Genomic DNA, 21,078 nt, shown 5'->3' with positions numbered 1-21,078 from the left:
TCCTGGCTAACACGGCGAAACCCCGTCTCTACTAAAAATACAAAATATTAGCTGGGTGTGGTGGCATGTTCCTGTATTCCCAGCTACTCCGGAGGCTGAGGCAGGAGAATGGTGTGAACGTGGGAGGTGGAGCTTGCAGTGAGCTGAGATCACACCACTGCACTCCAGCCTGGGCGACGGAGCGAGACTCCGTCTCAAAAAAAATAAAATAAAGCAGAAATACTCTCTCTGTTTCTATCCATTTCTCCCAGAACAATTGTTAGTTCTCCTGCAAGGCTATCACCTTATTTCAGTACTAATTATCTGCCAGTGTAGACTCTTTTAAGTTTTTTGTTTGTTTTTTGAAGTGAATTTAGCTAGATTTACTTTTTGTTTAAACTAACTCATTTTGGCCAGGCATGGCAATTCACGCCTATAATCCCAGAACTTTGGGAGGTCGAGGCTGGCGGATCACTTGAGGTCAGGAGTTCCAGACCAGCCTGGCCAACATAGCCAAACCTGTAATCCCAGCTACTCAGGAGGCTGAGGCAGGAGAATCACTTGAACCTAGGAGATGGAGGTTACAGTGAGCTGAGACCACGCCATTGCACTCTAGCCTGGGCGACAAGAGCAAAACTCTGTCTCAAAAAAGAAAAAACAAACAAAAAACCAATTATTTCTTGTTAGCTAAAAACCAATGGAAATATGGTCAATAATTTAGGTGTTGGAAGGGTATCTTTTTTTTTTCTTTTGAGATGGAGTCCCACTCTGTCGCCTAGGCTGGAGTGCAGTGGCACAATCTAGGCTCACTGCAAGCTCTGCCTCCCAGGCTCACACCATTCTCCTGCCTCAGCCTACCTAGTAGCTGGTACTACAGGTGCCCGCCAGCATGCCCGGATAATTTTTTTTGTATTTTTAATAGAGACGGTTTCACCATGTTAGCCAGGATGGTCTTGCTCTCCTGACCTCGTGATCCACCCATCTTGGCCTCACAAAGTGCTGGGGTTACAGGCATGAGCCACTGAGCCTGGCCAGGATATCTTAATTTTCCCAATCTTTGCATTTATGTGCCTAATAACTATTCAAAACTTTTACATTGAGCCCACCCTTTTGGTCCTCTATGTTACATACCACACATCCACCTTTAAATGATGGTGCCTATTCAATAGGTAATAATTAACACACACTTTTAAGGGAAGTCAGTATTCAGAGAAAGTTAATCCTAATTAATAAAGAGCATTAAAAATGGATGGCAAGCATATTTTATTACAAAATATCATTACCTCCTATTTTAACTGCTTCACTTTATCACTTCTGTCACCTTTTTGTTTTAACTCATTAAACCAAACAGTATCAGTTGGTGACTGAATATTAAAATTATGTGCATGTATGTTTGCAGAACATTCTACTTTCAGCAATTTATTCAAAAGAAATAGCACACACATATATACAGATGTTATGTATTAAGATTATCAACAAAGAATTGTTTTTTGTTTTCAGACAGTGTCTGACTCTATTACCCAAGCTAGAGTCCCGTGGCATGATCTCTGCTTATCGCAACCACAACCTTCACCCCCTGGGGTCAAGCAATCCTCCCACCTCAGCCTCCCAAGTAACTGGGACTACAGGGGCCTACCACTGCGTGTGGCTAATTTTTATACTTTTTGTAGAGACGAGGTCTCCCTATATTGCTTAGTCTGGTCTTGAACTCCTGAGTTCAAGCAGTCTGCCCACTTTGGCCTCCCGAAGTGGTGGGATTACAGGTGTGAACCACCACTCCCAGCTGAAAAAATTGTTTGTGACAATAAAAAGTTGGAAATTATCTGAATGCCCATTTACGGGTTTTAATTTAAAATATCATAGTTATCTATAAAATAAAGTATTTTAAAGCCATTAAAAAGATAGCTAAATCAATGGACATGGGAAGATGATTAAAAATACTATTAAATGAGCACAAGGAAAAGCATAGTATGTAACACATATAAATATATTTGTACTGTATACATGTACATAATATACACATATTCCAAAACTATATAAATTTTAATTCCACATTTGTTTAATAAAGCATAATAATTTACGGTTATCTCTATGAAAGCATAATTTACGGTTATCTCTATGCTTATCTCTATGAAAAGGTGAGGGTTCAGGGACTCTCAATTTCGAATCTATTTCTGCACTCGATTTTTAGAGAAAAAACAGTGAGTTATATTGCTTCACTGCACTATAGCCTGGGTGACAGAAGAGTGAGACCTGCCACAAAAATGTACATATATTATTTGTCTAATCAAATTAAAAAGAAAAAGTAGACAATATATTTTAAATTAAATTATTAAAATTTAAATTAATGTAGCAAATACATTTTAAAATTTAAGTATATTTTAAAGCATATATTTAAAAATAGATGCTTTTATAGTTATTTTTAAATAAGTATAAGGGATTTTTGATTATGTATATAAAATATACGCTTTAAATTTCCTTTATATAATACCAATCCATTGAGATACATTGACACATATTGGAGAAAAATATTTTTTCCTCTTAAGAAAGAATTCTCATTTAAAATAAGAAAAAAGTTATGTGTATGTATGTATGTGTATATATATACACAAATCCATAATGCACATATATACACACGTATATATTTATGTGTATATATATATGAAAACCTCAGAATTTATTTCTGAAGTATGTGGGAACATATGTTTACATTCTCCTAATCTTGCCATTTAGATGGCTTAGCTTCCCTTTTAGGGCAGAAGTGTATACGTAGCCAATTAAAACTATGATAATTCTATGTAGGCCTATTGCTTGCATTTGGTACATTCCACAGGCCATCCAATAGCAATTTATGAAAATTTGCACTCTGATTACTCTTCTGATTCCCAAAATCACTACTCAAATATTTCTAGGCATTAAAAGTATTTTTGAATTATGTAATATTTTTATTGTTGATATATTTTGGAAAGCTGCATCAATGACTAAGCCCAAATCCAACTTCTTTAGTTGAGGGAGAAATAAATTCTCTCCATGTTGAAGTATCACTCTGCTCTGCTAACAACCACAGCCAGGCCTGAGGATTTCAGCAACTCAAATGAATTAATTAGTAGAACCAGCAATTATTTGCAGCCCATTTATCAGAAATGCTTAATGACTCTGACATAAGCCCATATCTCATTTCACAACCTGCTGTATCACCCCTGCTCCTTACAGCTGTTCCTTGTTCTGCAGAACACCAGCATGACCCCAGAATACTTGCCAGAATTGGTGTCCTTGGGTCCTCCATACCTCTGGGGCAAGAGCCCAGCTGAGATCTGGGCCAGCAGATGTGGCTGTAATACCAGACTTGTGCTCCTCTGCCCAGTCCTTTTGGCCTGTTTACATGATAGTAGCAGATGGCTCCCTATTCTCAGATGTTCTGCAAATCGCAAAAAAGGAAAGAAAAAGTTTTATTGCTGTCATTCCATTTTTCATGTTGAAGGAATGTGATATTCAGAATGAAAAAGAGGTTCAGGGAAAGCCAAGTGTACTTCAGTGAAAAGTTGTAAAACACTAATCCTTACCTTTAATAAGTGAAAAGATAGTGGATACCAGGTAATCTTCACATGTCCTTCATTTAATCTGTATTTATAACTTATTGAATCCTGGTTATCTTTACATACAGACAGTTGCAAGAACATGAAAGCATTCTGTCTCCTTTGTAAATGTTGCTTCATATTTAAATTATTCATTTTCTTTGAAAAAAAGAAAAATTCCAAATAATTGCAAAAGGAAAAACTAAGAAGCAGACCCAAACTTAAGCTCTTTTACTAATTAGTAAAAATATCACCCTTCTGTACTTTTTCATTTTTACCACAACAGTTTCCCTTCTTCACTTCCACTGGCTTCAGCACAGACGTGGATTTCAGCTGTAAATTCCCAATTTGTAATCTCCATATTTCAAATCGGTACTTGCTTTCATTTTATGTTACCACCTTAAGGTTTTTGAGCAGCTATAAATTTCAGGTCAAAAGAATAACATAGTTGTTAGTAGCTGATGATAATTAAAGTGATCTTCAACATAGTTGCTTGGAAGTAAAAGTTATGTGTTGTGGGTCAAAAAGTTGTTTTTGTTTTTGGCTTTAATGGGTTTACCTGACCCGAGAAGAATAGGCCAAATTTATCTATTATATTTTCAAAAAACAAGACCATGAAGGAAACATATAAACAAAGACTAAGAATCCAGATAATCTAGGAGGAATGACTCTGTGTGTGTGTGTGTGTGTGAGAGAGAGAGAGAGAGAGAGAGAGAGAGAGAGAGAGATTTATTCTTACTGGTAGGCTTCCAGGCAACTAATAGGTCAAATAGGGGAAAGCATCCATGTGTTTTGGCAATGGGAATTAAAAAATAAGATGAAAGTGTCATGGAAATTAATACAATAATTTGGGAAAAACCTGGATTGAGGTTTATAGAGGATGGTATAAATGAATCATATGTGAGTCTATACCAACCAACCAAACCAAAAAACAAATAAACAAGCAAAAAACAAAAAAAAAACATTGGTAGTCAGATCATCATTTCTTCCAGAGAATGCATTTTGGGTTGGAACCCTTAATACTGGATTCCCAATAGCCATCACAATCTGATAATATTGTCCTTGAAATAAATTTACATTGTTTTCCATCTAGGTCAAATGCCCATGTGTCACCTGTTAGAAATAGCAGAAATGAAACTAGAGGATACTTACAAACGTCCTTAAATTTCAAAAGAACATTATAAACTTTATGCTCAGGATTAGATATTGGATAACTTAATATTATGCACAATAATTCACATCCATTGGTATATAATCACTGTCAAAAGAAAATCCAGAGTGAGGGTAGGAAAGACTCAAACATATATTAGCAATAGGAGAGAAGAAGACTACTGCAATAGATTGGGGGAATGATTTCATTGAAGGGAATACTCTGACCATGAGAACTGGAAGGATCTGAAAGGTTTGTCAGAAAAGGGCTTTCCATTTACAGGGAACAGTAAAGAAGTCTCAATGGATGCCAGAGGGTGGGATGAAAGAGTTGTTTGGTAGGATGGTAGAGGACAGACTCTTCTATGCTAAGATCAGCAATTCTCAAGAAAGTCCAAAGGGATGGGTTGTAGGCTGCCTCTGACTGAAGCTGGATTCAAGTTCAGGGTCTTGAAGAAGGAGAGAAACCTAGCTAAAATTTGGTCAAGTAAAAATAGCAGTTATTTTGTCCAGATTGGTCAATGGAGGCAAGCAGTCCAGCTAATATTTATGAACAAAAGGAAATTTGGAGGGCCTGCGTCTAGCCTTGTCATAGGTAAACAATGGGGCATCCATGAATCTTATACACATAGTTCATATGGGGCAGGATTGTGCCTTATAGTAGCAGCCCTATCTGAAAACACGAAAGGATGAGAGGATTTCTTAATTTTTGTTGTTTTCCAGGAGCACCTAACTAATGTAAAATTTACCATTGTTAGCATCATATGGCTAGGAATATTGTCTGTTCTAGTCACTATTGTATATCCAATGTCTAGGACAGAGTCCAAATAATGGTCTTCAATACTTTTTTTTGATTGGAAAATAAACTAGATAAAAGTAGAAATAATACTGAAATAGAGAAAAATGATCTGGGTGATCAAGCAAATTCTAGACTACATTAGAAATTCAAGGATAATATGTGTGATTTGAGGAGTGTAGGATGGGACACAAGACCTGAAAAGTAAAAACTGATGTACTTGAAGGAAAAGAGAATTGCTTCCTATACTATTTTCCTAAGTTGAGAAATAGGCAGTCTTCTTTTAAAGTGTATTTAATAACATACCTAAATCTGTCAAGTAGAACAACCACATTTCAAAATGGTCACCAGCATCACCTACGTTTGTAAAGAAGCTGGGAATATGAGTTGTCTCAAATAGTGAGATATTATATTTTCTGTTTAAGAACTGTATTTTATTTTTGCCCATTATGGGAGAAAGTCAATAATGATGTTTGATAATGTGTAGGACTTTTTATACTTCAAAATATTTGCATAGACATTATCATTTGATCTTCACTACAACCCTATAAGGTAGATAAGAAAAGCTCGATTAAGAATTCCTTCATAAATCTTAGAAATGGAACCTAGAAGTAATATTCACATGGTCTTATAAGTATTTGAGGAAGAAACTAGATTATTCCCTAGGTCAGCTTCTCAACATTTTAAATTCACCCCATATAAATGGTCTTTTAAAATATTGTTTTCTCAATCACCTCCCCTATGAAATTTGAGTACTACAGATAAACTGTGTATCTTTTTATATACTGTATGCATATTCGTGCATTACCCATCAAAATAGGAAGATGCTTTTGCTCTTAATAACCATTTTTAACTCACTTGAGGATCCTATTACTTCACAGAATGCATGACCTAAGTGGAAAATCACCAACATTCCATCTGATCTCACTTAGCATAAGTGTCTGCATTGACATTTACAGGACATATGCTTGCCTATTTAATCTGTACAACAAAATCTACTCCCATTTTATAGATGAGAAGATCAAAGCCTTCAAAGATTAAATAATTCATGCAACGACACTTATCCAGTTTATCCTGGAAAAAAGGTACAAGCCAAATGCCCAGTCTGTGCTCCTTCATATGTTTTATAATATCAACATATTATAAAAGACATTTCAGTGTTTTATACCCATAGTGAGATACTTGCTATTATAAGTAGACATTTTTATAGCAATTGAGTATAATACATTTTCCCTGTATCCTAAAAGAAATCTCTGATAAAAGAGAAAAATCTCTGATTTTTTTTTTTTATGGCCTGAACACATTGAGGGGAGGCATATATGTTTTATCTGTTTCCTAGCACTGCACACAGAACCTGACATTACAGTGACTGATCAGAAAACATTTGCTGATTCTGTGATGAGTGATAGAAAATAGATGATGTTTGCTTTTTCCATATAAAACATGGAAAAAAGATAGTGTTTTTCTTTTCTTATTAATTAAAAAACATTTGATTCCTATTGAAGGAGAAGAAAGTATCAAAACATGGACAAAATCCTGAATATCTGTGAGTGTATATTAAACTGATAATACAGATAACTCTTTTAATATTGTTGTGTTGCCACAAATGCCAATTAATCCTCTCTCCACCTGGCCTTAAACATTAGCCTTTAGAGATAAAATTCAGGGAACTTAATGAGGATCATGGTGTAAACTTTGTCGCTGAGGGTTTAATGTCCTCACATATGTGAAGACTTTCTTTTAAATCTGAATTAGAGAATACAGCTGCAATCAGATGGAGAAGTTCTCTTTATCCATACCATTTTTTTTTCTTTTTGACCTACCTGTGAGAAGAGTGAATTCCACAAAACAGATTCCATGACCATAACTCAGCCAACCTCACACACGTCGCTACTGGAAAACAAGAGAAAAATAGGCTTTAAACCTGCTGTGCAACTACCAATATGGAAAGAGGAGAGTGAGCCTTTTATTCTTCTGTATATTCAAGACACCAATCCCAAGGGAAAGAAAAAGATTTTTTTTTTAATGTTTCTAGGAACAGTAGACATAACCACAGTTAATATCGTTTGTTAAAGTTGTCATGTTCCTACCAGATTACTTTTCTTTTCTTTGAATAGCTCAAATAGAGAAGGAGAATTTTCTCAACACTACCCCCACCTGGGGAGTAGAACAGAAGGTTTGCACCAAACAGAAAAAGGAAGATGGAGAAGTAAGATTTTTCTACCTCAAATCCTTCAGTGAAGCAGGTACTTTGAGGTGTTATTCAATGTAAGTTAGCCATAGCAATTTGAATTGCAAATGACAGAAAAATTGATAGAACTTGTTTTGGCAAGAAAGATAATTCATTGAAAGACATCAGTGTATCACATGTAATTGAAGAAATGATTGAAAACTAAATAGTAAGAAGAGGAGGAACAAATTGATCAGGATGCCCTCAAGACTTTTTTATTTTTCTGGAGGGCACACCTCATGCATGCATGTTTCTGTTTCACTGGAAGAATCCACAGTCATCATTGATGGAGCCTGAGTCTCAGATTTAAATGAAATACTTTTTCTCCTGCAATGCTATTAGAAAACAAATCTTGTGCAATAATTATCATTGGCCCGGCTTTGATCAACTGTTGAGAGCAATTCACTGGGTAAGGAGAGAAGATCATGTAAACTAACTAGACTAAAGCTATCTGTATTAGTCCATTTTCACATTGCTATAAAGAACTACCTGAGACTGGGTAGTTTACAAATAAAAGAGGTTTAATTGACCCACAGTTCCACTGGCTGTACAGAAAGCATGGCTGGGGAGGCCTCAGGAAATTTACAATCATGGAAGAAAGGCACATCTCACATGGCAGCAGGAGAGAGTAAGGAGCAAGTGGCACATTTTTAGACCATCAGATCTCATGAAAACTCACTGTCATGAGAACAGCATGGGGGACTCACCCCCATAATCCAATCACTTCCCACTAGGTCCCTCCCTCGACATGTGGAGATGACAATTTGAGATGAAATTGGGGTGGGTACACAGAACCAAACAATATCACTATCACTGAAACCACATGGTTGAGTAGAGGCAGAAATTGTAGTGCAGTCAATATCATGTGTGTTTTAGTTATGAGGGGATATACATGTGTAAGTAGTCAGCTTGAAAGATCAACAAAGCGTAGAAACAAAACTCCCTTTCTTGTAGCACCGATGTTAGTGTATAGGTATATCTATCATTAAACAAATAAAAATTTGAAGAAATCAAGGCAATAAACAAAAATGAGGTTATACACATGACAATAAGTTTACAAGGGATAGCAATGGAAGGTTCTCTTATGCTCTCTTGGGTATGTGCTAATTTGTAAATCATTCCTTACTGATCTCAGGTGCTAGAAACAAGATGGCATAAACAGTTGTCATCCTTTGTTTGCCAGTACCTGAACTCCTTTAGTACATTTGGTTTTACCCCATTGTAAATATCTTGAGGGGATGCAGAACAGTCTTCTACTACAGAAGCCCTAAATGCTAGACGTTCTTTTTCATAGTTTTTTTTTTTTTGTCCCTATGAATGTACATTTACCTAATTCTTGAAATACCCTAGACCGAATCACAAACTATTGAACCAAGGAAGTAATGGCAGCTTGCAATAGAAACAGAAACAACCAGTTTGTAGGTCATCAGGGGAAGCTGTGACATTGTCACCCTTGATGAAACAGTTCTGAGCTCTGCTAGTAGTTTAGAGCTTCGCTGCTTAATTTCTTTACTCTTGCTCATATTCTATTTTATTTTATCTTTGAGACAGAGTTTTGCCCTTGTTGCACAGGCTGGAGTACAATGGTGTGATCTTGGCTCACTGTCAACCTCTGCCTCTTGGGTTCAAGTGATTCTCCTACCTCAGCCTCCTGAATAGCTAGGATAACAGGTACCAGCTGCCATGCCCAGCTAATTTTTGTATTTCTAGCAGAGACGGGGTTTCACCATTTGACCAGGCTAGTCTCGAACTCTTGACCTCAGGTGATCCACCCACCTCAGCCTCCCAAAATACTGGAATTACAGGAGTGAACCACTGTGTCTGGTCATTCTTGCTCAAATACTGTGCTTGGTTTTTCAGCCCTCCACATTTCTGGGCACTAACCAATTTCCTTTTAATAAGTTCTTTTTTCTGCTTACATAACTTAGAATTTTTTTTTTTTTTAAATGTTTGTGGCCTTGACCTCTGCCTGGTACTTAAGAAGAACTCAAAAATGAGTCTTAAGAACGACAGCCTTCTAAGAATAAATTGCATGTGATGATAAAGCCTCTTGGAATTCATTTTGTAGTCAATGAGAAAATAGAGTATGACTTATATATAGCTTGTTGGAAATACAGTTCTGCATAAAGTGTGCCTGAAGTTAGCTTTTATGAATGCTGTTAACGTCATCATAGGATCTAAGAAGGTACTTATTGGTCAAGATTTCTAGTCTTTAAACATTTTAAGATTATTTTTAGATGTAATTGATAAATTGATGATTGTACCAGGAACTAAGTTAAATTATACAAATATTTTCTTTCTCTTTCATTGTTAATATGTAACACAGCTTTTATTTACAAGTTTAACAGAGTAGAAACATCAAACAAATGCAACAAAAATCATGATATCTTGAGCAATGAAGAGTTGGAACTCTAATGTTTGCAAAATCAAGTAGGTCACATTTATTATATGGTCTGGTGTCTACTCAGATTAACAGAGATCAAAACCAACATTTGACCCCAAGTCTTCCAGGAACTGTTTAATTAATACAAGTGCTTTCAACCTTGATTTTAATCTCATCTCAATTGTTGTTCAGAACCATATTGCTCAATATGAGATTGTAATTTTTTTAACATTTGCAAAGCACTACTATTTCTTCTCAATGGAAACTTTATACATATTATTTAATTTACAGATATGATACATTCATAAGCAATTCAATTTCTAATTAAGTTCTAAACTTGTATGAAGATATGCTTTACTTAAAATGTGTGTAGCAAAAAGGTTGCAAAAAAATTTGCCTAAAATATAATTACATTTAAAATGCCTAAAAAACTTTATTATGTATTTTTTTAGCCCAAGTCTTAATGTCCCAAATTCAATAATATTGTAGTTTTCAATAATGCTAGCAATTTTAATGTTTACACATATGGTCCCCAACTTCAGATGGTTCAACTTAGTGATTTTTTGACTTTATGATAGTACAAAAGCAAAATGTGTTCAATAGAAACCATACTTCAGGTACTCTCAAGACCATTCTTTTTTTCACTTTCAGTACAGTATTCCATAAAATTACATGAGGGCTGGGCGTGGTGGCTCACGCCTATAATCCCAGCACTTTGGGAGGCCAAGGAGGGCGGATAACGAGGTCAGGAGTTTGAGCCAGCCTCGTTAACATGGTGAAAATCCGTCTCTACTAAAAATACTATATATATATATACAGCCAGATATGGTGGTGGGTGCCTGTAATCCCAGCTACTTGGGAGATTGAAGCAGGAGAATCTCTCAAAACTGGAAGGCGGAGGTTGCAGTGAGCTGGGATCGCACCACTGACCTCCAGCCTGGACAACAAGAGTGAAACTCCGTCTCAAAAAAAAAAAAAAAAAAAAATTACATGAGATATTCAGTTATTATGAAATAAACTTTGTGTTAGATTATTTTGTACAACTGTAGGCTTATGTAAGTATTCTGAGCACATTTAAGGAAGACAAGACTTAAACTATGATGCTCGGTTGGTTAGGTATATTAAAGGCATTTTTGACTTATGATATTTTCAAACTATGTTGGGTTTATGGAATTGGAACCCCATTAAAAGTCAAGGAGCATCTGTATCTAGAACCAGTTAAAATACACTAAATTCACTTTAAATAGCATGTCTGGGTGTGTGACTAATAAGAGTATCAAAGTAATAGGAAACAAATGGTCTACTTTAATTGTCACAATAGTCTGAGCAAAGAAATTATCCTCATTTCATAATTTTGTTTTAAAGGTGCTCAGAATGTAAGTAACTGGCCCATCTCATATAGCTAGTAATTAGAAGTATTTTGATTCTGACAATAAGTTTTAATGAGAATTGATTATAACTTAACTGCTCTAAAAATGATTTTCCTTGTAGTATGCTAAACTCTAATGGGCATTCAGTATACTTATTGAATAAATATATAAATGATTAAGATAATTTTTTAAAGTAAAGATTTTGTTTGATATATATTTGCTTTATGTATGTGTATATATATATCAAGCAAAATCATTACTGATATATATATATCACTAATGTATTTCTATATACTCCTAAAGTTTTAAAATCTTTTCCATATATTCAAATATTTTATAGAGGTTTCTGACTTCCTTCAACTGGATTTATTGCTCTCTATGATTCTGTGCACTCATGTGGGATCTTAATCCACATAATCTTAGGCATTGTCTTAGACTCTCTCTTATGTAGCATTCCTATGCTTAGATCTTCTATCTTTTGTTTGTTCATCTTATCTTTCATAGTTTAGGGATAGAGCAGGGGAAAAGGCCATGGGAACATTTATTTCATTAGCTGCTGGGAAAGGTGAAGTCAATTTGTTGATGCCTGCATGACTGAAAAAGTATTAAATCTAGCTATAAAGTTTATTGCTAATGTGACAGGGAATAGAATTCTAGATTTGAAAAAAAAGTCTGACTTTTATGGTTTTACTCCATTGACTTCTAGCTTCAAGTATTGCTTTTGAAAAATATGGCAACATTACGAATCTTATAGGAGACAGACTTCCTGATCAGAAAGTTTTACATTCATCTTTTTGCCCCCAGCATTCTAAAATTTATAATGATGTGCCTCCATGAATGTCTATTTTCATATATTAGGCAGTTCTTTCAATCTGGATACTCATGTTCTTTGTTCTGGAATATTTTCCTAATTTATTTATTTGATAATTATTTCCATTATCTCTGTTCACTGTTGAACTACTTTTATCAGGATGTCTTATTTTATGGATTTTTTTCCCTAAACTTTTCTTTTTAATATTTTAAACTATTTTTATTTCTTCTTTTTTCTAGTTTCTAGGAAATTTCTACAATATTAATTTCAAACTGGGTGGTTTTTCATATTGCTGTCATAATTTATGTTAACCATATTTTTTCTTTAATTTCTTGATTTTTAAAAGATAATATTTTGTTTATGTTTATTGTTTATAGAAAATATCTCCTTTTGGTCTTTTTGGTTATTTCATGTCTATTGAAGTTTTATTCTCCTTTCAATAATGGTTTCTTCCAAGTTGTCCTTTCTGTGTTTGCTTTTTGTTTCTATTTTTCATAATATAAACAAATGTCTAAATGTGCAGTGATCCATGGCTATCTCTTCACATTTTAAAACATGGCATTTAAATCTGGTTGGAAGTTCCAAGCCTGTGGGTAAAACATGACAACTGTGCTCTAGTCTGTAAGGCAATCTGGTTGTAACATTTTATTAGACAGTCCCTGATATCATTAGAGGAAAATATTTTTGCTTAGTTATTTTTCCCCAGAAAATATACTTCCATGTTTTGATATGTTTTGGTTTTGTTTGTTTTCATTTTTTTTTCTTTCTAGAATAAATATACCTGACCAGTTGTCTAAGAACTGAGTAAGGGACTAAATACTAAGTGGTCTAGGAACTGAGTAGGGGACTAGGGTTAAATGTCTCCAAAACTTATCCCCCACACTTAGCTAGATTTCAAATTCCTCAGTTCAGGGACTCTCTGTTTTTACCTTCCCTTAAGAATAAACCTCCTGTCTTCTGCCAGAACGACTAAGAACCATCTTCTTGGTTTTTCACAATAGATGAAAGATTTGGGTGAGTCCGCTTCTTAAATGACTGCTGTAGACTAAACTGTATCACTCCAAAATTCATATTTTGAAATCTTAATCCCCAGTGTGTCTGTATTTCAAGAAAGGCCTTTAGGAGGTGATAAAATTTAAATGAGATCATAAGAGCCAGGCCCTGATTCTACAGAATTAGTGTCTTTAAAAGAAGAGACATCAGAGAGCTTACTCCAATCCCCTGCTCTTCCCTATGAGGACATAGCAAAAAGTAGTCATCTGCGACCCAAGGAGAGAGACCTTTTCAGACACTGACACTGCAAGTAACTTAATCTTAGACCTCCAGTCTCCAAATATGTAAAAAAGTAATTTTGGCTGTTTAACTCAACCCATCTATAGTATCTTTTTATGGCAGCTCAAGCCAACTAAAACAGATTTTGGAACCAAGAAGCGATAGCCTGATACTGTTTTTTTTTTTTTTTTTTTTTTTTTTTTTAAAAAAAAAAGGTGGAAATGGCTCTGGAACTAGGTCATGGTTAGAGGTTAGAAAATTTTTTAGGTTCATGCAAAAAAATCTACATTGTTGCAAAGAGAGTGTTGGCAGAAAAATGGACATTAAAATCAATTCTGATGAGAGCTCAGAAAGAAAAGAGCTAGAGATAAAACTGTATCTTCTTAGAGAATACATAAATAGTGATGTACAGAATGCTGGTAGGAATACAGACCTTTAAAAGGTCATTCTGGTGGAGTCTTCGACAGAAATGAGGAAAATATTATTAGAAACTATAGGAAAGGCAATTGTCTTACTTCATTCAGATTCTTGGCCTGTGATGGAAGGTGCACCTTTGATGATCTCTGAAATACCTTCTGGGTCATTTTTCCATTGCCTTGATAAATAGCCTCTGGCTTCCATAAAAATGGAAGATCCTTGTTAATCTCCTTATTAAACGTCAGCTTGGACATAGCCTTGTTCTCTCCCAAATGTGCTTTTGTATTACTTTCAATATGAATATATGGATAAATCTCCATATAAAAATGTCTGCTTCCTGTTTTATTGAATATTCTGTCTTTAAATCATTTTTCCTTTCTTGCCTTTTACTATAAGCATTTAAGAAAAGCCAAGCTGTACCTCCAACACTTTGCTTCTAAATATCTTCAGCAGAATATACAATTTCATAGCTCACAAGTTCTACTTTCCAAAAAAGACTAGGACATAAACAGAATTCAGCCAAGTTCTTTGCCATTTTATAACAAGGGTTGCCTTCCTTCCAGTTTCCAATAATATGTTTCTTATTTCTGTCTGAGACTTCCTGAGAATAACCTTTACCACATACACTTTTATCAGCATTCTGATCACGGCCATGTAAGAGCTCTCTTCTCCTTCTGAGCCTTCACCAGAATCACCCTTAACAGTCCATTCCCAATAATGAAGGTTATTTCTAGCATGCACCTCAAAATTATTCCAGTTTCTACCCATTAACCTGTTCCAAAGTCACTTCCACGTTTTAGGTCTTGATACAGCAGCACTCTCACTTCACAGTACCAATTTTGTCTCAGTTAATTTGGGATACTAGCAAAATACTATAAACTGGGTAGCTTACAAACAACAGAAATTTCTTTCTCACAGGTTTGGGAACTCAGAAGGCCAAGACCAAAGTGACAGGAGATTCAACGAATAGTGAGAGCCTATTTGCTGGTTCACAGATAGCACCTTCTTTCTTGTGTCCTCACAAGGCAGAAGGCTTAAGGCAGGTCTCTGGAAACTTATTTATAAGGACACAAATCCCATTTATAAGGGCTACAACCCAATGATCTAATCACACCTCAAAGGCCCCACCTCCTAATATAACCACATTGGTGATAGGTTTTAACATAGGAACTTGGGGTGAGGGGTGCGGACAAAAACATTCAGATAGTAGTAGCAATCCTTGTTATAAAGTGGCAAAGGACTTGAATTGTATTGAATTGTATTCTAGTACTCTGTGAAAGGTAAAACCTGCAAGTGATAAAATTGAGTGTTTACCCGAGGTTATTTATTTATTGTTTATTATACTTTAAGTTGTAGGGTACACGTACACAACATGCATGTTTGTTACATATGCATACATTTGCCATGTTGGTGTGCTGCACCCATTAACTTGTCATTTGTTTTTTTCTTATAAATTTGTTTGAGTTCTTTGTAGGTTTTGGATATTAGCCCTTTGTCAGATGAGTAGATTGCAAAAATTTTCTCCCATTCTGTAGGTTTCTTTTGCTGTGCAGAAGCTCTTTAGTTTAATTAGATCTGGATCCCTTCCTTACACCTTATACAAAAATTAATTCAAGATGGATTAGAGACTTAAATGTTAGACCTAAAACCATAAAAACCCTAGAAGAATACCTGAGGTTATTTTTAAGCAAAATATTGAGAGTGTAGCTTGGGTCCTCCTGACTACTTACAGCAAAATGTAAAAGAGAGAGATGAATTGATGAAGACACCGTTAAGCAAAAATAATCTGAACTTAACTATTTGAAAAATTATCAGTTTATCCATATTGTAAAAATGAGAAATCATATTCAGAAGAGAACACCAAAAATACGTAGCTGGACTATCATTTTATAAAAGGAGTATGGGATTATATAAGAAGAAACACTGCCAATTTGAACTGAAAGGGAAAGAGATGGAATGAAATGAAAGAAGATTTGGATTTCTTGTGTTACATAGTACCAACAGAACCCTCTTGCTGCAAACATGCAGCATAAACCTTCACAGCACAGCAAATCTTAAAGAAAATGAAAGAATTACTTCAAAGGCAATTCAGGTATCAGTAGGACTGTCACTCCCACCACAGGCCCAGGGGCCAGGGCTAGTTCTTTCTCAGTTTTAAAGGGTGGGGCCTCTTTCATTTTTGGGGACCATGATGCTTTCAACCAGTTCTTCCGGGGCAAGGCCATGGCCCAGTGACATGGATGTAGATCCATCCAACAGAGCAGTTACTCCACTGCACCTGAAGGGCCAGGACATCAAGCCAAAGAGGATTCTTCTCCAGGCTTAGCATCAAATGGAATTTACTTTATTAGGTCTTGTACTTGCTAGGAACTGATAACCTTCTTCTTTCTGATTTTTCCCTTTTGGAATGAGAATTTCTATCCTGTGCCAGTTCCACCATCTTATTTTAGAAGTTCAGACTTATTTAGCTTCACAGGCTCACAGCTCAAGCTGAATGTAGCCTCAGGATGAATTGTACTTTGCATCTCACTCATATCTAATTTACATATTTAGATGAGACTTTGGATTTTTGACTTCAGAGTTGATGCTGGAATCAAGGAAGTATTTTGGGGTTATCAAGATGGATTGAATGTATTTTGCATGCAAGAAGGAAATGAATTTTGGGAGGCCAGGGTCAGAATGCTACGTACTAAATTGTGTCCCTCTCAAAATTAATTTGTTAAAGCTCTAACCCCTAATTGACTATATTTAGAGATAGGACATTTAGGAGGTAATTAAGATCAAATAACGTTTTTAAGAGTGGGGCCCTGACCTAATGGAATTAGTGTTCTTATGAGAAGAGATACCACAGTGCTCCTTGTCACTCTCTGCCAGTGAGAAGGTGGTCATCTGCAACCCAATGGGAGAGCTCTCCCCAGACACCAGTCCTATTCGCATCTTGATCTTGGACTTCCGGTCTTCAAAACTAGGAGAAAATAAATTTTGGTTGTTTAATCCACCCAGTCTATGGTATTTTGTTATGGCAGCCTGAGCACACTTGAAGCAAACTTTTTTTGGTGGGGGGAGGGGCAGTAATCATTCTCCTTTTCAGGAAAAAAACTATGCGTTGGGGGTGACTTTGAGATTTTTGAATCTTCTGTGATTTAAGTAGAATTGCTTCTTTGCTTTCCCTACTTGTAGGTTAGAACTATGCTTGTTAGGTTAGATACTTGTCTGTTTCATACTTTCAAACATAAAATGCTGTTGTTTTCCCCTCTAATTTTTTCTTTGCTTGTATGTGTATTTACTTCTTGAGTTATATTTTTTGTTGTTGTAGTGGTGGGGTTTCAAAAGACAATAGAGCTAAATGTATGTGTTCAATTTAAGATTTCTAACCAGAACGTTCCTATTTTATTCATTTTTTAAATGAAATTAAACATGACTTGGGCCTCATTTTGAGAGTAAAATAGTGAGTGGAGAGAATCTATTTTCTTAGTATGTAAACAAAACTTTGACTTAATCTAGGGAAAATGTTCAAATCTGGTCTGCAGCCATCATATCTGCTGCTCTCAGGATTCTTGCCTAGGCTGACAAGGTCTACTAAAAGCCAAATTGCACCACAAGTAGCATCCATCCATTCTGTATCAAACTTGTGCATAGAGTTCCCAAATGTGTGTGTGTGTGTGTACATCTTTCCTCTTCCACTGATCCTGTGTATCCTAGCTCCCTTAACCTTTCTTGCCTCTAAGAAGCCACTCTTATCAGATCACTTTCCATCTAGAAAAATCTGGTCTGTTCACTTCCAAGCATCTAAGACAATAGTTATTAGTAAGTATGATACACCTAGAAAACATTTTTAATGTTTTATATATTGCCACACTAATGAGAAAGTAAACAACATTTTGTAGGGCAGGAGTATACCAGACATTTGAACAATTCCACATGATACGAGATCCTTTGCATGCTTTATGACTTTGAAATCACATGACAGATATTCATAGAAACACTAATGTAGTTATATGATCATACAATCTAATCCCATTTTCCCTATTCTCATAAGCTGACTTTTCAAGATTTTCATGTAAAATGAATTTTTTCTGTATGCAATCTTCTTGTATCTATATCTATGGAAGACTGGATTTTATTTGGTTTAGAACTTTTCTAAAAGCTGTATCTCTAAAGGTAGCACTTCCTGAGTTGTTTGTGTTACCAATGCAGCACACTTGTATTAGTCTGCATTTGTATGTATAGTTTTAATCTCTGGTTAATCCATGACATCTTTTAATAAGGTAAATAAAATAGACACATATTAAATTACACTCTGATTTATAAGAAATATGTTTATTTTTATTCCATTTATTTCAATTATTATTAATTGACTTGAGTACATGTTTTGTTGGTCTGTATTATCCATGAATTTCAATTCAGGATAGAACAGGGGGCATAAACATATTTTTAAGGATATCATGGCTCTGCTAGTGTTAAAAATCAAGAAACTTTTAGTTACAAAGGAGGCTCAAGGACTCAAAGTTTTATATATCCTCTTTGAATGTAGATGCAACACATATCTTATTGCTTATAAGAAACCTATGGAACAGAAATGAGACAGTTAATTTTGAAATAGTTATTCTGCTTAATTAAATTGCTAATACTCCCATTGTTATAAGACTTAATTTTTTAATTCAGCAAAAATTTACTGAACATCTATTAGATAGCAAATAGTTGCACGTTTTAAAAAATATTTTTAATGGATCTGTTACAGTGTAATCTTTCCTTTGTTCTTCTACCACTTGCTGTCTTTCTCGCTTTCCCCTATTTATTTCAAGAATTATATAAGGCATCCGGACGCAGTGGCTCATGCCTGTAATCCCAACAGTTTAGAAGGCTGAGGCAGGCAGATCACTTGAGGTCATGAGTTCAAGACCAGCCTGGTTAACATGGCGAAACCCCATCTCTATTAAAAATACAAAAATTAGCTGGGTGTGGTGGCATGAGCCTGTAATCCCAGCTATGAGGGAGGCTGAGGCAGGAGAATTGCTTGTACCTGGGAGGGAAAAGTTGCAGTGAGCCAAGATCGTGCCACTGCAATCCAGTCTGGGCACACAGAGCAAGACTCTATCTCAAGAAAAAAAAAAAAATTATATAAGGCACAGATACATTTTGCATGTAAAAATACAATAATAAACTTTGCAGATAGGACTAACATCCCCTTTTAGCATGCTTTTCTCCAAGTCTATCCTTTCCATCACCAACTAATCACTGTTTTTTTCTAGTATTTATATACACACATGTACCAGTAAGAAATATGTGTGTTTGTATAGTGAGGGAAGTTGTAATGTATTTAGGGGTGTGTTGGGAGTTGTTAATATATTATTTCATATTGTAGATATTTTGCTGTAAATGATTTATGTGTTTTTAATTTAAAGACATACCTTAGAATTTCATTCATGCTAGTTCATATAGTTATTACTTATTTTTTGTCCATTTTATTGTATTTCATAGTATTAACATATGTCTTCTAAAAATCCCCTAAATCACAAGCAACATAGACATCCCAATATTATAAGCTCTCATATCTAACTACAAAAGTACAGAGAAGGTATGCCAGCAGGAGAGTGGATTAAAGCTCTGAGGGAGGGTATGTAGTCTGAAAATCTTGTGGAAAGACACCAAGGAAAAATCTCCTACCACTTGCTTCTTGAATTTTCTGTGCTTAACCTATAAGATTGGAGTACGCAGATGACTGAATAAAAGAGAGAATGAGGGGAAAAATGAAGAGGAACAGAGAGAGAAATATTTTGCAAATATGTAGATTTCCTTATGTATTTATATACTTATATAATATATATCAACATTGTCTCCTAAGACCTTTTCTCCAGAAATAAGTATCTACGATATCCTTTAGGTTCTAATATCTGAGAAAGGAGAGATTCCCAGGACACAAGTCTCTATAATTGACAGCTCAGCTTTCTAGCCATTGCCCTAATCAGAAATACATTTGCCTCTAAAATATATCACTTCTGGTATCACCAAAACCACAGTTAACATGCTGATGAGCTTCCTTGAACAGAAGGCACATGATGCTTAGAAAAGTTATGTGCTTCTTATGTGAAGAAAGTAGAGTAATACTAGATAGATTCTAAACTGGATAAGGAGCCATTATCAGCCCACAGTATAGCCTGTTGTGGAAATTCCTATTTTCCTTAAACTGGAAATTCTTTTAACACACACCGAACCTAAATCAGAACTACTATAATTTTTGAAGAGAGAGAGAGAGAGAGAAACAATAATAAGATTTTTTTTCATTTCTGGGAAAATGTTCAGATACCTTGCTTACTAAGAATATAAGATCAAAATAATAGAAGCAAGGAACAGGAGTTTAAAAAGAAAATCAGCAATATTGTGTTGTTTTTGTCTTGGTCACCTATTTAGAAGCATTCATAGATCTTTAAATTCAAATTTTCTTTGAAGAAATCCAAAGATTCAGTACTATCATGCAATGTTTTGTAAATCATTATTTTAAGTCTCAGTTAGATGGAACTTCTTTAATTTATTCAGCCCTTCTGACATGGTAATCTGAACAGTATTATCCATAATAATGGGATTTTACTTTCTTAATTTATCTTCCAAGACTTACTCTATCCTTATTCTGTATCCAAAGCTTTTACCATGGTGATTATCTACTGTAACAGTAAAGCCACAAGGATTCATGAGGAGAGAGATTTTCTTCATGATTTTAGCTGCTTATGTTTTATCAGCCTTTTTGGTGATTTATATTGTAATATCCCTGATATATTTCCCAGAATTCTTTTGTCATCTAATTCTGTTTATCAAAATGCGAATCATGATCCATGCATGCAATCTGTTTCCATGTAGAAAGATCATTTAAAGTAGAACAGGTAAAAGTAGAAAAAAATGATTAAGTGGGATTTTAGCCATTAGTGCTTTTAAGCTAGCAAAATTTAATTTTAAAAAGAAAGTAGCATGGTATTTTTCACAGAAGCCTTAGGGAATGCCCAACATCTAACATGCTTTTGCTTAATAACATTACCTATTTTTGGAGAAAAATTGCTAACATGTAGTGACTAAAGTGTTACCATAATACAGTAAATCACTT

The 21,078-nt window shown here is 35.1% G+C and overlaps 1 long non-coding RNA gene across 1 annotated transcript in view; it reads right to left on the bottom strand.

Moving 5' to 3' along the window:
• Positions 1 to 3,240: 3,240 nt before the first annotated feature.
• Positions 3,241 to 21,078, bottom strand: part of LOC103237399 (uncharacterized) — a 47,735-nt gene continuing 29,897 nt past the window's right edge. The window contains exons 2-4 of the long non-coding RNA XR_005240633.2: positions 7,323 to 7,392; positions 3,543 to 4,812; positions 3,241 to 3,397 (exon numbers count right to left, since the gene is read on the bottom strand). This is a non-coding gene — a long non-coding RNA (uncharacterized lncRNA). The remainder of the gene's footprint in view (positions 3,398 to 3,542; positions 4,813 to 7,322; positions 7,393 to 21,078) is intronic.

Source organism: Chlorocebus sabaeus, chromosome 1 (genome assembly GCF_047675955.1).
Source record: "Chlorocebus sabaeus isolate Y175 chromosome 1, mChlSab1.0.hap1, whole genome shotgun sequence".
Lineage (NCBI taxonomy): Eukaryota > Metazoa > Chordata > Mammalia > Primates > Cercopithecidae > Chlorocebus > Chlorocebus sabaeus.
This window is presented reverse-complemented; position numbering and strand designations above follow the sequence as displayed.